This window comes from Triticum aestivum, chromosome 3A (assembly GCF_018294505.1).
Source record: "Triticum aestivum cultivar Chinese Spring chromosome 3A, IWGSC CS RefSeq v2.1, whole genome shotgun sequence".
Classification (NCBI taxonomy): domain Eukaryota; kingdom Viridiplantae; phylum Streptophyta; class Magnoliopsida; order Poales; family Poaceae; genus Triticum; species Triticum aestivum.
This window is the reverse complement of record NC_057800.1, coordinates 151,238,853-151,259,179: the sequence shown is the minus strand read 5'-3', so window position 1 is coordinate 151,259,179 and position 20,327 is coordinate 151,238,853.

Here is a 20,327-nt window from a genome sequence, read left to right as displayed (position 1 = left end):
ATTGATTGCTTTTAAGAACTCATGCTCTTGCTCAAGATTGAGCTTCTCAAAGCGTAATTTCTCATGAGCTCTTAAAAGTTCTCGATGATCTTCGAAGATGGTTTCATGAGCTAACATAAGAGTGTTTAGTTCTTTAGTTAGGGCCTCAATCTTCTCCTTATCATTGTCATTCGTTTTATCTTGATTAGCATGTTTAATTGACATTTCATCATAGTATTCATCACTAGAGTTGTCAATAAGAAAATCATCACCTAACAAGTCATCTTCATCACTATTGAAATCAACATACTCGGGGTGTGTTACCTTAGGACCTTTGGCCATGAAGCATCTTCCAATTCCTTCATTTGGTGAGTCAAATATGTCGTAGGAGTTGGTTGACACAAGTGCTAGACCGGCAACACCTTCATCTTGAGTATCTTCGGAGTCGGAGTGATAACTTCTTTTGGAGTGGCTGTCGGAGTCGGAGCCGGATACCCATTCACCAACATGAGCTTGATGTCTGCGTCTTTGATAGCGCCTTGATGAGTTTTCCTTCCTTTCCGAATCCTTGCTTCTCCGTGAGTATCTTCGTTCATAACGATCATCTCTACTCCTTCTCTCTCTTGGTGGTGATCCTTTGCTTCTTCTTTTTGGAGAATCTTCTCTTCTCTTGTAGGGAGACGTACACTCATTGGAATAGTGCCCGGGTCTTCCACAATTGTAGCAGTTTTGCTCTCGACTAGAAGATCTTTTGTCATTGTAGGACCTTGACTTGAAGCTTCTATCTTTGCTTCTACTCTTGTAGAACTTGTTGAAGTTCTTCACCATTAAGCTCAATTCTTCATTGAAGTCTTGTTTCTCACTTGATGGTGTAGGGGCTTCACATGAGGCTTTATAGGCACCACTTGATTTGTTGTGAAGTTCCTCTTTATCCTTAAGTGACATCTCATGAGCAACAATTCTTCCAATCACCTCCATTGGCTTGAGATCTTTGTAATTGGGCATCATTTGGATCAATGTGCACACGATATCATATTTTCCATCCAAGGCTCTTAGAATCTTCTTGATGATGAATCTATCGGTCATCTCTTCACTTCCTAAGCCGGCAATCTCATTTGTGATGAGAGCAAGCCTAGAGTACATTTCAGCGACACCTTCACCATCCTTCATCTTGAACTTGTCAAGTTGGCTTTGGAGCACATCCAACTTGGATTTCTTGACGGAGTCGGTACCTTCGTGCATATCAATCAAAGTGTCCCAAATTTCCTTTGCATTCTCAAGACGGCTGATTTTGTTGAATTCTTCGGGGCACAATCCGTTGAAGAGAATATCACAAGCTTGAGCATTGTATTGCAACATCTTCAACTCATCCGCGGTAGCTTCACGGTTTGGTTCTCTCCCATCAAAGAAGTCACCTTTCAAACCAACACACACAATAGCCCAAACGGCGGGGTTATGTCCAAGAATATGCATTTTCATTTTATGCTTCCAACTAGCAAAATTAGTACCATCAAAGTAAGGACCTCTACGGTGATAATTTCCCTCGCTAGACGCCATACTCTCCTAGGTTGTGAAACCAAGGCTATGACCACCAAAACTATGGAGATCAAAGCAAATGGAGACCAAAGCTCTGATACCACTTGTAGGATCGAAAGTATGTCTAGAGGGGGGTGATTAGACTACTTGACCAAATAAAAAACTTAACCTTTTCCCAATTTTAGTTCTTGGCAGATTTTAGCTAATTTAGGACAAGTCAAGCAATCATCACATGATTCAAGCAAGCATGCAAAGAGTATATAGGCAGCGGAAAGTAAAGCATGCAACTTGCAAGAATGTAAAGGGAAGGGTTTGGAGAATTCAAACGCAATTGGAGACACAGATGTTTTTCCCGTGGTTCGGATAGGTGGTGCTATCCTACATCCACGTTGATGGAGACTTCAACCCACGAAGGGTAACGGTTGCGCCAGTCCACACAGGGCTCCACCCAAGGGTAACGGTTGCGCGAGTCCACACAGGGCTCCACCCACGAAGGGTCCACGAAGAAGCAACCTTGTCTATCCCACCATGGCCATCGCCCACACAGAACTTGCCTCACTAGCGGTAGATCTTCACGAAGTAGGCGATCTCCTTGCCCTTACAAACTCCTTGGTTCAACTCCACAATCTTGTCAGAGGCTCCCAAGTGACACCTAGCCAATCTAGGAGACACCACTCTCCAAGAAGTAACAAATGGTGTGTAGGTAATGAACTCCTTGCTCTTGTGCTTCAAATGATAGTCTCCCCAACACTCAACTCTCTCTCATAGGATTTGGATTTGGTGGAAAGAAGATTTGAGTGGAAAGCAACTTGGGAAGGCTAGAGATCAAGATTCATATGGTAGGAATGGAATATCTTGGTCTCAACACATGAGTAGGTGGTTCTCTCTCAGAACATATGAGTTGGAATGGTGTGTGTGTTCTGATGGCTCTCTCCACTGGCTCTCGCACGAATGAAGAGGAGGTGGAGGGGTATATATAGCCTCCACACAAAATCCAACCGTTACACACAGTTTTCCAATCTCGGTGGGACCGAATCAACAAACTCGGTCGGACCGAAAATGTAAACCTAGTGACCGTTAGAGATTTTCGGTGGGACTGACATGCAACTCGGTAGGACCGATATGGTTAGAGTTTGGGCATAACGTAATCTCGGTGAGACCGATTACACAAACTCGGTGAGACCGAATTTGGTAATTAGCTAACTAGAGAGTTGGTCAGGCAAACTCGGTGGGACCGATTTGCTCTTTCGGTGAGACCGAGTGGAACTCGGTGAGACCGAAAAGTTACAAAGGGGAAACACTGAGTTTACATTCAATCTCGGTGGGACCGATTCGCTCTTTCGGTGAGACCGAAAAGTTACGAAAGGGAAACAGAGAGTTTGCAATCCCATCTCAGTGAGACCGAGATCCTTATCGGTAGAACCGAATTGCTAGGGTTTGGCAGTGGCTAATGACAAGTGAAACTCGGTGGCGCCGGATAGGAAGAATCGGTAGGACCGAGTTTGGCTTAGGGTTTAGGTCATATGTGGATATGGGAAAGTAGTTGAGGGTTTTGGAGCATATCACTAAGCACATGAAGCAAGAGGCTCATTAAGCAACACCTCATCCCTCCTTGATAGTATTGGCTTTTCCTATGGACTCAATGTGATCTTGGATCACTAAAATATAAAATGAAGAGTCTTGAGCTTTTGAGCTTGAGCCAATCCTTTGTCCTTAGCATTTTGAGGGTTCCACTTTCACATCCATGCCATGCCAATCATTGAGCTTTCCTGAAATAATCATCTTGGAATAGCATTAGCTCAATGAGCTATATGTTGTTATGAATTACCAAAACCACCTAGGGATAGTTGCACTTTCATTTAGCCATTGTTGATGGCATGTGTGCTTAAAAGACGAGTTTTGGTCATGGGCCCAAGGTTAAAATCTTCGCGGCGCCATACCTCTTAAACTCAAATATAGGTGGCTTCGGCCACCGCCCTCTCTTGATGAGAGGTTTCTTGACCTCTTGCTGGTGTGTTCTTTTGCTTTTCGTTGCGGTTTTTTTTTCTGCCGTTTTTTTGAGCTAAGCCATGCTGTCTAGTTGCCGCGGTGTGCTGGGCGGTACTGCCGCGGTTGGTGAGCGGTACTACCACTGGTGGTGGACGGTACTACCGCGGTAAGTGGTACTACCGCCCCACCAGTGCGGTACTACCGCTGCGGGGCGGGGCCAAGGGGTTTTTATCGGGGCAGGGGGAGGTTTCTTCTCCCTCATACCCATTCGCTCGCCCCCTCGTGTCTCTCCCTCTCTCCAGCACCGTTCCGCCGCGGAAGGGCTCCGGTGGATCTCCTCCTCCAGGGCGTTCCTCTCCATTTCCTTCGGTGGAGTCAATCCCCACCACGTCCTCTTGCCATGGATGCCGGTATTGCCCCCGTTCCTTCTCTGTTTTGGTCTTGCTTTTAGTTCTTGTGCTTTAGGGGCAATGGTGGTTGCATCTCTAGATTTTTGGCTAAATCTAGGCTTGAGTTGGTTGGAGAAGGCAACTAGATCATCTAGATTGATGTTTGGTGGGATTATTTTTGAATTTGGTAGGCCGGTAGTGCCGGATCTGTCCACGGTAGTAGGAAACCACTGTTTCACCGCCTCGCGCTTTGAAACTGTTGTGTATCCGCCTCAAGACGTACTACCGCTCCCTTTGGAGCGGTACTACCGCTTGACCTAGAGCGGTACTACCGCTCCCTTTGGGGAGGTACTACCGCTTGGGGCGGTACTACCGCGGGCAGGTCACGGTACTACCGCTGCATGCCAATTTCCATCATTCTCCTACCTTCCCTTGATCTTTTTGTTGTGTTTGTTGGTTTATGCTTGTTTCTTCTGGTTGTTTTGCCTCTTTTTGTGTTTGGCTCCAGGTGATGACATTTCCGAGCAGCAAGGTCGCCATATCAACCCCGGGCGTGCCACCTCCAAGCGCTACCGGACCTCAGAGCCTGCCGGTGGTTCCTCGAGCACCCAACCGCCTCCAGCAAGTGCTTCTGCAAGTGTTCCTCCACCTCCACAACAATCGAAGCGAGCCGCCAACAAGCCAAAAGGGAAGACTGTGTCTGAGATGAACAACAAGGAGTTTTTGGAGAAGCGTCGCCGCAACCCCTATGCGGTGGACCAAGAACCCACTTTGGTCAACCGCCCGTTCTGGAACCGTTTTCAGTTTGCCATCTACTTTGATGTGATCAAGGCCAAGAAGAATCTGTTTGTTGATGTTCGCTCCATTGACACTGATGCTATGGAGAAGGACCCAGAGTACTTTGGAGAAGCCCTTCAGATGTGCACTCAGCTGAACATTCTTAGGATCATGCAGTTCAACAAGGACTTCGATGCGGATTTGGTGGCTCAATTCTATGCCACCGTCCATCTTGGGACAGATGGCGACAGGACTCTGACTTGGATGACCAATGGCAAGCGGCTTTCTGTCAAGTGGCGGGCATTCATGGAGTTACTTGATGTGGTGGATAACGGGCTTGAGACTCCTGTCGGTTTCCGTCCTCACCGCAATGTTACATCCACCCACAAGCAAGCCCTTTGGCCCTACTGCACTGTGAAGGTTCACCCTGTCACTAAGAAGAAGACCTACGAGCTGTATCCGTATTTGGACATTCTTCATTGCATATTCCGTGAGACTCTCTTCCCTCGCATTGGGAATCTGGATCAGGTCCACTCCTACCTCGTGGACATGCTCCTTTTCTGTGAGCATGAGAAGGAAGCAAACACTGGAGAGAGCCTGGATATCTCTCATGTCATGTGGTCTGAACTTCTGTCTGCCGTGTCTGAGCGCAAGTGTCCCATCTATGGTCCCTTCATCATGAGGCTCATTGAGAGGGCCTGGGCACAGACTTATCCCAGAGTGCTGCTAGAAACTAGAGATTTGGTTTCTCATGAGATCAAGCGTCTGAGGAAGAAGGACAACTGGACAGCGCCTCACACAGGGGGGCCGTCTGCTGCTGCTGCTGCCATGGGAACTGAGGGTGAGGCTGCTACTGATGCCCACAATGAGGACTTTGGCCACTCCAGTGCAGAACCATCATGGGCCCAGAAGCTCAAGCGCAAGATGAAGAAGCTCTTTTACATGGAGTCCCATGGTCAGTACTTGACTCATGTGGCGGAGAAGAATGCCAGGACGCGCCACAAGGAGATCATGCGTCAGTTGGACGCCACAGTTGTCAGTGGGTCTGAGGGACAGATCACTGAAGAAAAGGACTGGATTCATCAGAACTGCCACTGGACCGACTCCGATGCCGAGCAGTTTTCAACTCACGATGAAGATGCAGAGATGTGATGATCACCTGGAGTCGTAGTGTCCCTCTCTGCCCTTTTTGGTGTCTCGCTGCCAAAGGGGGAGAGACTGTAGGGATTTGCTTGTTTTGCCTCTTGTGTCGTGCTTTGTTTTAGTCTTGTGGTTTCCTGTGCATTTCTCCTGGTTTGGTTTGTTGTGAGACCTAAGTTCCAGACATATGGTGTAAGACATATGCTACCTTTGTTATCTTATCTATGTGTTATGCACCTCAGTATCTTATAACTTGCATGCTTATCCTATCATATATGTGTTCTCATATATCTTGCTTAGGTTGTTGGTCTCTAAAATATAGGGGGAGCCGTGATCCTAGTATGTGTGTCGTGCAGTCCAAAGCACTTATCTAGTGTGCACAACATCTAGGGGGAGCCTGTCTATATTTTAAGAGGCGTGGGTTCTCTTGCATTCTATGTCATTACTCTTTTCTGTGCAAATCCCGTATTGTCATCAATCCACCAAAAAGGGGGAGATTGTAAGGGCATATTTATCCCTACGGTGTTTTGGTGATTGATGACAATGCATTTGCGGACTAATCGGGTGCTTTGAGTTCTTTCAGATATTCATCTTTCGGCACGAAACGATTATTTCCCCTCGGCGCTCTACTCAAGACGGTGTAGCTTCTTTCGTGACATTGTTGGTGGACTAAGTTTCGTAGTAGTCACCGTACTATCAAGAGGGGATCTTCTTTGGTATGGTTTGGGTGGAATCAACACGTACTCGTCCTTCTCACACCCACCGTTTCTTTCCGCCTCTCTAGAGCTTCTCTTTTCTCCCCTGTGTGTCTTTTCCTGGACCCAGCGGTAGTACCGCGGGCCACAGCGGTAGTACCGCTGAGGCTCACTAAGCGGCAGTACCGCTCCTCGGAGCGGTAGTACCACTTGATGGCCTCGGCTGTCCTACCGCGTCGCCCCTAGTGTGCTCTTTCTCGTGTCTGGGCTTTACGGCACTAGCTGCAGTATAGCGGTAGTACGGCTGAAGCTCAGTAAGCGGTAGTACCGCTCCTCGGAGCGGTAGTACCGCTTGATGGCCTCAGCCACAGTACCGTTGCGGCTCCGTGCTCCTACCGCCTCGACTCGAGTGCACATTTTCTCGTGTCGGGTTTTACGGTACTAGCTGCTGTAGTAGTGGCGGTAGTGCTGCTTGTGAGCGGTAGTACCGCCTTGCCTCCGCGGTAGTACTGCTCTGGGTCCCAGCCTAGCCCCTTCTCTTCTAGCACGGCAGTACCGCTGAGGGGGAGCGGTAGTACCGCTTATGAGCGGTAGTACCGCCCTGCCCCCGCGGTAGTACCACTCTCTGCGGGGCTGAGTGGGGGGTAACGGTTGGATTGTTCCCCCCACTATAAAAGGGTGTCTTCTTCCCCCCTTTGACCTACCTCTTCCCCCAAGCTTCATTATTGCCCAAGCACCATTTATTGCTCAAGCTCCATTAAATACTCCAAGCCTCCTTTTGCCCGATCTATCTCCCTAGCCAATCAAACTTGTTGATTTGCTCGGGAGTGGTTGAGAAGGCTCCGATCTACACTTCCACCAAGGGATTTTTGATTCCCCCACTCATCCTTAGCGGATCTTGTTACTCTTGGGTGTTTGAGCACCCTAGACTGTTGAGGTCACCTCGGAGCCATATTCCATTGTGGTGAAGCTTCGTGGTCTTGTTGGGAGCCTCCGATTAAGTTGTGGAGTTTTCCCCAACCTTGTTTGTAAAGGTTCGGTCACCGCCTTCAAGGGCACCAATAGTGGAATCACGGCATCTCGCATTGTGTGAGGGCGTGAGGAGAATACGGTGGCCCTAGTGGCTTCTTGGGGAGCATTGTGCCTCCACACCGCTCCAACGGAGACGTACTTCCCCTCAAAAGGAAGGAACTTCGGTAACACATCCTCGTCTTCACTGGATCCACTCTTGGCTATCTCTTACCTTTACTTGTGCAAGCTCTTTAGTGTTTGTTCCCTTGCTTGCTTGTGTGCTTGTTGTTGTTGCATCATATAGGTTGTTCACCTAGTTGCACATCTAGACAACCTACTTTAATGCAAAGGTTAATTTGGTAAAGAAAAGCTAAAAATTGGTAGTTGCCTATTCACCCCCCCCCTTTAGTCAACCATATCGATCCTTTCAGCAGCCTTGGTTGCCGCTCCCTTGTTACGAGTAGTTCTCGACCTAGAGCTCTGCTCACCGGCCATGGCAACGACGGACGAAGAAGAAGCACTTATGAGGAGGAAAGGTAGAGTGATTTTCGGTTAGGTAGTTCCCCTTTTTATAACCTAAGTACTAGCACTAGTACTAATACCTGCATAGTGGGAACACGTTCAGGTTTATTACGTACTACTAGTAGGTGTGAGCAGGTTTTCGAATGTGATGGGAACAAGGTAAAGATTAATTGATGGTTTTGGTTTCGAGGCCCAAAACGGCTCCCGATGAGTTTAGCGGAACATAAATTTCAAGTACTACTACACTGCTCAAATGCGTAAATATTATGTTACTGTCAAAAATTGGCACAAAATACGAAGGAGACTAATGGAAGTACTACTAGCAACCCACGATTTAATTACTCACATGCGCGCAGTGGAGTAATAATGTCTTTCTTCCGCCCTCACGTCCACTCAATTTGCATGCGTTGTATTAATTGACCAACAATGAAGTGAACGACTTTACACGCGTCAAATTATCACATGGGGTGGATCTTGGTACAAAATTGTGTCCGCCCGTGTACCCAGGTGTGCGTGCGAGGAATGAGTGCGTGCATTGCGTGCGTGCACATCTTTGCTTCGTGCATGTACCGCCAGTATGGCTCAGGGAGGACGAGTACATTCTTCTGGAACCAGCAGCACGTCACTATGATCAATCCACGCAAGGAGGTCGCGACAACGCCTACACATGTGCCACGTGGCTTCATGAACTGTAAGAGAGACAAAGTGTAGCGTGCCATTGGTATTCTAATTTACGTGTTTTGCACATACTCGAAGTACTAGTAAGGTATACGTGCATTGCACGCATCAGATTTTGCAACCAAATTATGAATAAATACCACACTATAGCATGTAAGCTCTGAGTCATATATGCCTGATGTAGCCCTTCGTTTAATTCTTATAGTTCATCTCATTCAAAATCAATTAGTTTTTATAAAAAAGCTAAGAACGCGGGAATAGGAAAAACATGGGATTATAGTGGAATGTCGTCTTGAATCCTACAGGATTGTACGAGTGTTTGATTGTGCATAGAAAAAACGCAGAATTCTTTCAAAGTGGTTTGAGTGGATGGGATGTTTCCTATGAAATCTAGTGCAAATGAATCATATGGAAAAATTCCTATGGTTTACAATCCTACAAATCAAACAACCAAGATAGGAAAAATTCCTAATGATTAGAATCCTCCAAAATTCCTTTGAGAATCCTTTGAATCAAAGAAGCCCTTAATATATTTTATGATTCATGGAATTGTGCGTTGTAAAGCATAAAGTAAAAACAAATAATGGCAATTCAACTAGAAAAAAGTTTGGGCAGTTATGATACGGAAGATTCTGGAACAAAAGAGAACCACTGTTGTTTTGAGGTTTGTGCAGTATGCTTAAGTTCAACCATGGAGTCTGCTTGATTGTACATGTGGCAAAATCCGGTGGGGGGCTAGAAGATGGTGCGAGGGGCCGAGTGGAGGGAGACTATGAAGGAATGCACAAGTGCGAGATCGATATTTAGAGAGAGAGGGCGAACACGTGTGCTGATGCGTGCAGTGGCGGAGACATGAAAAATAAATGAGCTAGGGGGCCTAGCATTGCTAATCCTTTACGAGGAGGGTCAATTCATGAACTTAAACCATTTTTAGCAGCAATTGTCTAACGATCACATTCATATTAGCCTTGATATATAGTGATGTTAGGGGGGAGGGGGGCAGGGCCTTTACTGCCCCCTGTCTTCGCCATTGTGCACGCGTCTGAGAGATGAAGCGGAAGGCATGGATGATGAGAGGGGGACGTTGGATACATAATTAATGTGGGTGTATTAGCTATATATGTTAATCCTATATAGAGAGGTATAGATTGATCGATGTGGACGTGGGAAAGAGGGTGAGACCTCACTGGATATATCGATTGATCGGTTTGTGTGGAAAACTATGAAAGACCTAGCTATATACACACATACATAGAGGAACATCGATCGTTGCGCATGCACGCGTGAGAGATAAAGAATGCCCGATATGATGGAGAGGGGGATGTGTGTTGGTGTGTGCCTTCATGGGAGACCGACCTGAAGAAAAAGATTGCATGCTTGCGATGGATAATGTCGACTGATAGTGTGTGTGCATGCATGCACGAGAGAAGGTTAGTGGTACAATTATAAAGAGAAGACTACTGTGTGGGTGTAAAAGAATAGCTGAATAGGTGAGGTCACAATCAATGTAAAGTTGAATTCAAATATTTGAATAAGAGATCCTGATGTTTGAAACCCATGCATGCATGAATATAATGGAGATATGCGCGGTGGGGTTTGGAAACGAGCATGTTGTAATGTATACACATTGAACAAGGTCAGACTGATTTGAATTTGAGATACCGATGGCAGACATCATTTGGCCACGTCGCATCCGTGCATGGACACACTATTCTAATTGGAGATGATGGGCGGCTTTTGCATCACATATCTATATCTATACCCCTATATATATATATATATTATATATTTTTTATATTGTGTGCGGGTAACTTTAACTTTCAAACATGGTCGTCGGATGAGGTGAATCCGATGGTCCAAAGATGGCAAATTTGAGCACTACTAGCCGTTGGATATCATCTAGATTCCACCAGATTTCGCCACATGTATAATCTAGAAGACTCCATGGTTGAACTTAAGCATAATGCACAAACATCAAAACACAAGCACTTCTTATTTGTTCTAGAATCTTCCGTATCAGAATTGCCCAAATGTTTTTCTACATGATTTGCCATTATTTGTTTTTACTTTATGTCTTACGACGCACAATTCTATGAATCTTAAAATATATTAGCTTTCTTATAAAAACTAGATGATTTTGAATGAAATGAACTATAAGAATTAAATGAACATCTACATCATGCATATATGACTCAAATCTTGCATGCTATAATGTTGTATTTATTCATAATTTGGTTGCCAAATCTCATGCGTGCAATGCACGTGTACCTTACTCTAGTCTAAATGGTGTGTGTGTGTATGTGTGTTGTGCGTGTTGAGGTACAAATTGTCTTTTTTGGGTACACGTTAAGCTTGTTCTTCCGAAATTTCAAGTCGCGCCTTGTTATGCCGAAAATTCAAGCTATCGTCTCTGTCTATCGTGCTGGGAAACTCCCGCCTCTTCAACCCGCGCCTTGTTAGCCTGAAATATTTAAGATATATCTTTGTCTCGTTGTGCTCCGACAACTCCCTCCATCTCAACCTGTGCCTTGCTATTCCGAAATTACAACGCGCGCGAAAACTCGCACCTCCTGTGAAATCCCGACACGCGAAATGCCCGTGGTACCCCTGAACCAAAAGAACTGCCTCAAATTGGTGGGGGTACTTTCGTAACTTACCCCACATTTCGGACAAGCGCGTCTCTAAGCCATGGTTTCCCACTGCCATCCCATCCGCGCACCCATTCGTACATCGAGGCCGCGAAAACCCGCGACGAAACCCCACACCCTGCTCCGTCCGCCACCTAGCCGGAGCCTCTTCCCTGACGACGTCGTCCACAGCAACACCTCGACGTCCCTCATCCACCGTACTGGATGAGGATCCGTCGTCGATCTCATCGTCTCGCCGGTTCAGCCACACCATCCTCCACCTCCAAGGAGCTGCCCCGACATTCCCCTCGTCTTTCACGCCACCTCCATTCCCACATCACCGTCTTCACCTGCACCACCGGAAGAGCATCATCATCACCGTTTCCTCAATGAAGCTGCGGCCTAATCGGCGCCACCAAAGAGGTTGTACACTAATCGCCGCATTTTCTTCTTAATTCGATCTCACGGTGCTGCCGGTGCTCGATCCCGAGCTGACACGACGCGGCTCCATCCACGGCAGCGTCGCTGGCCACTTCCTCCATGTCGCTCCCTCGACGGCGACGTCCACATCAGTAGGACCTGCTGCTGCTTTAGCTCTCGCTCGCGCTGCTGCTTTGCTCTTGCTCTCGGTCTCCTGCCTGGTCTGCTCTTGCTATTGCTCTTGCTCGCGCTGCTGCTCTTGCTCTTGCTTGCGATGCTGCTCCGATTTAGCTACACTTCACTCTGATGCCGCCGGGGTGAAGGAAGAACCAGCCGCAGCGGGGAGGGGGGCTCGCCGGAGAGGTACCCCACTATCTATCTTAGGGTTCAGGATGGGGGCGGTGGTCGCCGGCGGTGGCGGGGCATTGGCGGGGCGGTGGCGTGGGGATCGCCAGAGAAAAAGCTCAGCACGGGGGGGGCCTAGAGGGATGGCCGGGGCGGCGGCGGACCGGCGGTGGGGAGTGTTTTCGGGGCAGGCGGGGCGGCGCACCGCCGGTCGCGGGCGGTGGGGGGCTGCTATTTGGCCGGCTCAGGGGGGTGGAGGTTGAAGATGAACCGCAGGCCCTTGATTTCGTATCCAACGGCTGTAAAATCGACTGACCATATATGAAAAAGTCAGTCGACCGACGTGTAGCCTCACCTTGCTAGTGCGTTCAGTTTCGACAGCAAAATTCAGTTTCGACAGCAAAATTCAGTTTTGACAGTTAACTTCAGTTTTGACAGTTAAGTTCAGCTTCGACAGTTAAATTCAGTTTCGACAGTTAAGTTCAGAGATGAGCGGCTGATGTATTTTACATCTAGCACTTTGTGTTTATGTATTTTACATCATGTATTCGAGATGCTATTAGAATTCCACTCAGGTTAACATTGTCCGTTGTCTCTCTTGTCCTGCTTCAGCCTCGACGTCGTACAACTCACCGGAGCTGCTCCAACAACGAAACCCTCCATCACAGCGGAGCAGTACCTCGGGCTCCATCTCCAGACGCCTAAGATCTTCATCCCCTCCTCCGACAGCCAAGTCAGCCGGAGCATGCTCACCGGCTAACCCAATCACGCTGAGATCGACATGGCTTCACCAAAGAGGTTGTACACTTGTTGCATCTCTTTTTACTCTACATGTTATATATATTGTCCACTGAGCACTCGTAGTAACGGGAAATACGATTATTTTATCCTACTATATGACAAGTAGTGAGGTACCAGGCAACTTAGCTATCCGTGATGGACTCTCTTGAATGCCATCATTATTTATCTCTGCGCGTTTGAGCTGTGCATTTGTCGATGGGACTGGGAGTTGAGCTAGTATGGCAGTGGCCTGGGTCCAAAGTAATAGAAGTAGCACAAAAACATTTTTTTAGTGTAGGATTTTCCTTGCTCAAGCCTGCCTACTAGAATCGCCAGTGCTTGACAGGAAAAGTGAATGAAAAACATCGGAATTGGAAAGTTTCCTATGGTACTACTTTTCATGAATTTGGTGCAAAGGAATGGAGCAAAGGAAAACTGTAGGATTTGTTCCTTTAGTGGCTCCTTGGAAGAAAAACCGTAGGAATTCTAATTTCCACTTCTCCTCCTTTTTATATTCCTATTCATCAAGCACAATACTAAGAGATAGTAGCATAATAGCATTATAACCGTACATTTTCTTGTGGTTTGACTTAATCTCACCATGCTTTTTTGCATCCTGTGATCTTCCAATTGTTGTGAATCAAACACCCAGATTGGCAGAAATCCTGTGTTTTTTAATTCTCTATTTTGCACGTGCATTCCTATCCTATTCCTATCTATTTCCTATCCATGCATTGTTAGAATCCTCAAATTCAAACAAGCCCTTACTCAATTACTTCTGTTACATATATGTGTCAAAGAAAACCTTGTGTGGTTTGTCCTGCTCCTGCGGCGCTGTGTTCCACCCCAGCTCAGCTGCTCCAATGACGGAAGGGTTCACCACAGCAGGGATCCACTCTCCAGACTATCTTTCGCCGCCTCAGATCTTCTTCCCCGCCGCCGGCAGCCACAGCAACTGCATTACCATCATCAACTGAGCAGATGACCTTGAGGACTACATGGGTCCGCAAGACAGGTCGCACTCTTCCGTGTCTGCTTACGTTATGCGTTGCTTAATATGATGACATGCTACATTATCGTCGTGTTCACCTATTAGACTCCGAGTCAGGTCCAAACTAATGCTAAAACTTGAGTTTTTAAATGGTTGTGGGGTACATATTAGGGTAGCCATCAGTACTATCTGTCTACTATGTGGTTAATCTCCGGTGTCTACTATGAGTTTTATGTTGGGTGCAAACAAACATTAAAGGAGCCATTATCTATATTTTTTAACTAAAGCTATTATCTGCCTGCTATCATTGGTTTTGGGTCTATCCACAGTTTGCTACCATCACTCTGGATTTGTGCATGCACTCCTTACAGAATGGAACTGATCATGTAGAGCAAAAGAGACGAGCCTTGCGTGGCAATAAATTTCATGCAGACGTCGTTCCATGGTGGGCGCAAAGGCAGCCCCCCTCCACCCATTTCGGATCATAATCAAGAGGAAGATAACTGTTATGAGGGGGATTCAGAAGGAGAAGACCACTCCTATTTACCCCATGAGGTCTTCGCTCTAACTTGGCATGCTGATGTTGGTAATATCATGCATATGGTGCCTTGCATTGCTTACTGTATACATTAAAGATGTCATCTGCTTAGTTTAGACATGCTTTGTGTCAATGCCATCTGTTTAGTTTCTTTATCGTATATGTGAATCATGCAATGCCATCTTGTCTAGCCAGGCATCATATATGTGAATTTTGCAATGCCACCCTGGTTAGCCAGTCATCTTATATGTGAATTATATCATGCCATCATTTTTTATTACGTGTTAAATTTGTCAACAATTTTAGTAGATTCAATTACTCTTCCTGTGCATCAGCCATTTGGCACGGTCATGGAAAAATCTGGAGTGGAAACAAGGTCTTCAGAGTAGACAATGCTATCTGACGAAGCGCATGTCTTGCTGGTTACTGATAGCTCCTCAGAGGAGGATTCAGAGACAGATGACCAGTCATATTTCCCTTCCGAGGTGCATGCCCTAACTTGGCAGGGTTATGTTGCTCATATTGTGCATATGGTATCTTGCATTGCTATGTCATTTGCTTAGTTTAGACATGCTTTGTGTGAATGCTACCTGTTTAGTGTCTAATTACCATATATGTGAATTATGCAATGCCATCTTGTTGCAAGACATTATATATGTGAATTATGCAATGTTATCTTTTTGCAAGGCATTATGTATGTGAATTATGCAATGCCATGCTGTTTAGGCAAGCGTCATATATGTGAATTATATCATGCCGTCCTTTTTTTGCATTTCTCATTGCTTTTGTCGACAATGTTTGTATATTCAACTGCTCTTCCTGTGCATCAGCCATTTGAATTGGTGATGGAGAAATCTGGAGTGAAAACAAGGTCTTCAGAGCAGATAATGCTACCTGCTGAAGCAGATATCTTGCTGGTTACAGATAGCTCTTCAGAGGAGGATTCAGAGGCAGATGACCAGTCCTATTATCCCCCTGAGGTGTATGCTCAAACTTGGCAGGGTTATATTACTCATATAATGCATATGTTGTATTGCAATGCTTAGTTTTTACATCATATACACAATATTGAATGCCATCTCCTTAGTTGACACATCATATATGCGATTGCCCTCTGCTCACTTCCTTAGTACATAAATCATATATTTGAATTATGTCATGCCATGATGTTTACATAGACATCATGTATCTGAATTATGGCATGCCAACCCATTTTCTAAAGACATAATATAGTTATATCATCTCATCCTGTTTACATAGTCATCATATTTAAATTATGTCATTCTATCCGTGAATTATATCATGCCATCATGTTTCAATCGACGGCATGTTTGTGATTTATGGCATGCCAACCACTTTAATAGACATATCATGTCATGTCATCTTGTTTACATAGTCATCATATTTTGAAGTATGTCATTCTATCCTGTTTAGCTAGCCATCATACATGTGAAATTGTGTCATGCTATCCTGTTTAATTAGCCATCATATATGTGAAATTATGTCCTGTTATTCTGTTTGCTTAGACAACATAAATGTGAATTATTTCATGCCCTTTTTTCTTCCCTACTCTCCACTGCACCTGTCTATCTTACAATATCTGTATATTCAATTACTTTTCTTGTTTATCAGCCATTTCAATTGGAGGGAGTGATGGCAGTATCTGTGGGAGTAAAAACACGGTCTTCAGAAAAGATCGTGCTACCTGTTGATGCAGATAGAACCACGGTTGTACTTGCCCAAGAACCAGCCCCACCACACATAACCCACACTCATGCAGATTGTACCCCTACCCAGTTGGACAAAGAACCAGCTACACCCCTTCTAACCCCAACCCCAGCACAAAGACACCCAGTTCCCATTGACACAACACCGTCTCCACCATAGAGCACCCAAACACGAGCAGTTAGTAAGGCAATTGCAGTGCCCAAATCACGAGGACCACCACTCCGAACCCAAAGTCAACGCTTAGAGCAGAATAAGAATTGTTCTCAGGTCAGGTTCCGTAGCTATGGTTCATACTACTTTGCTCTTGCATCACTGTGTTTACTGATACCAACTAATTTCAAATTTAAAGGATACAATTGAAACTCCAAGGGCGCAACAGGCATGTTTTAAACCTGTTTCTTCAATGTGTTTGGCTGTTTGCTGTTGTAACTTGCTCTATGTTGATTTCAGTTTCAATTGAATAAACAGTTTTGTTCTCATGCCATGCACATTACAAGTGTTGTTATTGCTGTGTAGTTTCCCACACTTATATTCTGTCTATGCTGCTTTGTCTTAAATAGATATGATTCGAACTGTATCTATCTTGATTTAGCAACATAAACTAGAATGATATAGACCATACAGTGACCATACTACATAGATATATGTTTGTTTCATGCTGTTATCCTGTCCACCTTACTACTGAACTGGTTTACCAAAATGAGTTTCATATACTACATTGTAAACATGAGATGTGTTTGTTTGTTTCTCTTTTAGAACGCGGATAAAATATTATAGAAGAGTACCCTGTTATGCAATGGTAAAGGAAGTAATGCAGATAAGGTTCAAGATAGTGAGACATCCCTGTTGGTCTCCAAGAAAGCTGATAAAAACTATATTGAAGACACTAAGACAACCCCAAAGTCCTGTCTTGATGTAGTGTTCGAGTTACTGGCTACCACTGCTGGCACCAGCTCTTCGAACTCCTTGCCTGAATCAGCTCGGCTTCTTGAGTCTCAACTTCAAGTTGAAAGACATCGATCAGATGTTATGCGACAGGAAGCCGAAGGACTGAGGAATTCCCTGCAGAATTCAGATGCATACTTTCTGGTGCAACAACAAGCGCTGGAGGACTTAAGCGCCAAACAAGAGAAACTTAATAAGCTTGCTAAGCATCTTGCCAGCATTATGGGTACCCAGGATATTGTTTCTTGAGCTCTTCTGAAGTGGTTTCAGTTCTGGACTTGTTTTGCTGCGGCGTTTATATGCTGCTATGTTCCCTATATTTGCACTGGTGGCGAACTTTGATGCCCAGTGGATGTAATATGTGTAATAACCGTGATAGCCTAGTGTAAGTTGCTTGCTTATTTATTTCCTTGTTGTTTTGTTTATTTGTTTGCTTGTAGTCAGTGTAGTTCTTTTTCTGCGGTTTGCTAGTGGCTGCAATAACCTATTTTTAAAACTAGGCCTTAATAACCATGGGCTAATATTTACTGTAGTGACGCTGGGCCTCCTACGGGCCGTAGACACAGTGGGCCTTCCACGGGCCGTAGAAACAGTGGGCCTTCTACGGGCCGTAGAAACAGTGGGCCTTCTATGGGCCGTAGAAACAGTGGGCCTTCTACGGGCCGTAGAAACAATGGGCCTTCTATGGGCCGTATCATCAATGGGCCTTCTATGGGCCGTATCATCAATGGGCCTTATACGGGCCGTATGATCGATTGGCCAAACATGGGCCAAACAAACCGCATTCTGGCCGTAAACGGGCTAGAGTTGGAATCATCCGTTCATGGGCCGACCATAACGGGCCATCATTAATAGGCCGTATTTGATGACGCTATGAGAACGGCCCAACGTATTAACGGACCACAAACGGGCCGACTGTAACCACAGGCTGAATTTGGCCCACACGCAGAAAATGACAGTAACGGGCCGTAAGTAAACGAATGCTGGAAATGAGCCCAAGAATAAATAGGCTCTGAGAAGGCCGAAAGATAACATGGGCTGGAGACGGCCCAACGGAATAACGGGTCGTTAATGGGTATAAAGTGATACACTGTTCATTACGGGCCAGTTTCACCACGGGCCATTAATGGGTGTAAAGTGATACACTGTTCATTACGGGCCAGTTTCAGCATGGGTCGCTAATGGGCCAAGAGTTACAAAGGGCCTCATATGGGCCGAAAGACGTCATGGGCTATACATGGGCCAGAAGTGAAAACGGGCTGGAATCATATTGGACGGCCTAGATGACGCTACTGGGCCAAATTCGGATAGGGCGTAACGGGCCTTGGGTTAGCGGGCTGTAAATGGGCTATATGTGAACATGCCGTTAACAGGCTTTCCATGGGCCGGCCCGCCAGCTTTTGACCAAGTCAAATGGGCCGGCCTTTTCACAGGAATGGGCCACTATTGGGCCGTGCCACGTGTCGACGTATCATAGGCGCCTTCTGTCCAATGAGTGGATGACATCTGTCCCAACGATGAGCCGACACGTGTTTCCTCTAGCCAATGATGATTTTACACGTGGAAAATCCCCATTGGTCAGGGTTGTTAACGGGTTATCGGATCCAAAACCCGACCTGATAGCTTAACGATGTTCCGTTACGGTGGATGCCAAGTGTCGGTCACCCTTGACGAAAGCACTTCTGTGACGCGCGATTTATTGTCATGGAAGTGGACACTTCCGTGATGATAATTTTGGTAATGTCATGGAACACTTCTACGATAGCACAAGTATGACTATCTTGATTCTGTCATAAATTTGTCATGATTGTACATGCATGACAAAAAAGCGACCTACTATGACAAACACGTATCATCACGGAAGTGTATTTTTTTGTAGTGAGTGTACCATCTGCGGGATGCATCAGATAATCGACTCGAGGCAAACCCATGGAATGCAGCCAGACTCCGAAGATTCTACGCCTAGCGCCGGACTCTATGTTCGTCTCCTCAGCTCCGTCAATTTTTTGCATATCTGTCTTTTCTCTCTTTCTCCCTTTTTACTCTCTTCAAGGCCCTTAAAGGCTATACTTGTGTCCTGGTTACACAATCTTGACGCGCTAACCGCGCTCATTATACCTGGGGGCTTCTTATACAGAAGCTTAATCTAACTATTTTCCTGGGCTTTACGTCCCATACATGTGTTATTCTTCCGCATGTACCTTTTTCGCCATTATATGCATCGATATGACTTAAGTTTTGGCCAAGCTGGGTTGCTTGGCTCTTGTATTTATGCCCTACATTCCCGTTAATTCGGCTAGGGCATAAGGGGAGCACCTCTGCGATTGTTACTGCCGGGTCAGCCGGATGTGTACCTCAGACTGGGTGAAGCCGAAAGCTAGCGTTCTTAAGGGAATATTCGGTCGGTGAATAAAAGATGACTTTTATCTAATTTGACACATGCCCCCAGATGTTTATATCCCGCGTCTCTTTTCGCAGTTCGGACATGCACATTAGGGCATGCGTACCCAAAGAAATGAACCCTTAATGAAACTATTCTCCTTGGAAGATGTTTCTTACTACCCATGTAATATAACATAACTAGTTGGGTACTTGTCTGTTCAAGCACTTATGACCCCTACGCCTGGTCTCCATGCATACCCCGGTTTTTACCGAGCGGGTATTCGGATACACTCGGGACTATCGGGTCCAGAGGTCGAAGCGAAAAGGTCCGCCATGACAAATGATTTACAATCCGGCTAGGGACATTACATAAGTCACTTGAATTACACAATCGCTAAGACTGATTCAATTCTTCTTCTATACCATCCAACAGGCTGTCTAGCCTACAATCCTGTTGGGAATACTTTGTGGCTAATTCTGCTTGATCATACACTAAACTGACGGGGATCTCTTTCCCATCAGGCCCGACAGGTCCGACCTCGACCATGTGGTTTGGGTCCGCTTTGGTATAGCGCGTCTTCACCATAGCTCAAGCTTCCCTTGCACCTTGTCGGCAGGCGGATATCTTCCATAATCGGAAGCGCCGCCGCGCTCCCTTGAGCTTCTTTGTAAGCTCCCCTATGCCTCCGGGCGGGGACGCGGATGGCCACAAGGCTTGGGCAATACCCTGCATCACCTGTCGAACTTGTTCGTGCAGTTGTGAGAGTTCTGGTAGAAGATCACCCGAAGACCCGGGCATCTCCTCCATGGAACGACCCGTCAGCATACCTGCAGACATAACTCTATTAGCCGGCT